Here is a 302-nt window from a genome sequence, read left to right as displayed (position 1 = left end):
CTTTTTGCTGTTTTATCACCAGGGAAAACAATTATTTGGAGTGTATAGCATTTTGAACTACCTCATTTTTGCCAATTAGAGCTGGCTTTTTTGCCATATTATCTTCTTGAAACCCCTCTACCTTCAATGTTTCATGGAAGACTAGGTTTTAACTGGTTGATCTTCGATTGGAAGATTGGAACTTGGTCTGAACAGGAATAAGCAACACAGAGGTTAGGAGAAGCTGGGCCAGGTGAAAGGCACAGAGGGGATACCAAGATTAGGTGAGGGTTATCTATATATGTGCAATAAAAGATTCCTAT

This window comes from Pteropus alecto, unplaced genomic scaffold (genome assembly GCF_000325575.1).
Source record: "Pteropus alecto unplaced genomic scaffold, ASM32557v1 scaffold20, whole genome shotgun sequence".
Taxonomy (NCBI): domain Eukaryota; kingdom Metazoa; phylum Chordata; class Mammalia; order Chiroptera; family Pteropodidae; genus Pteropus; species Pteropus alecto.
Note: the sequence above shows the minus strand (reverse complement) of the source record.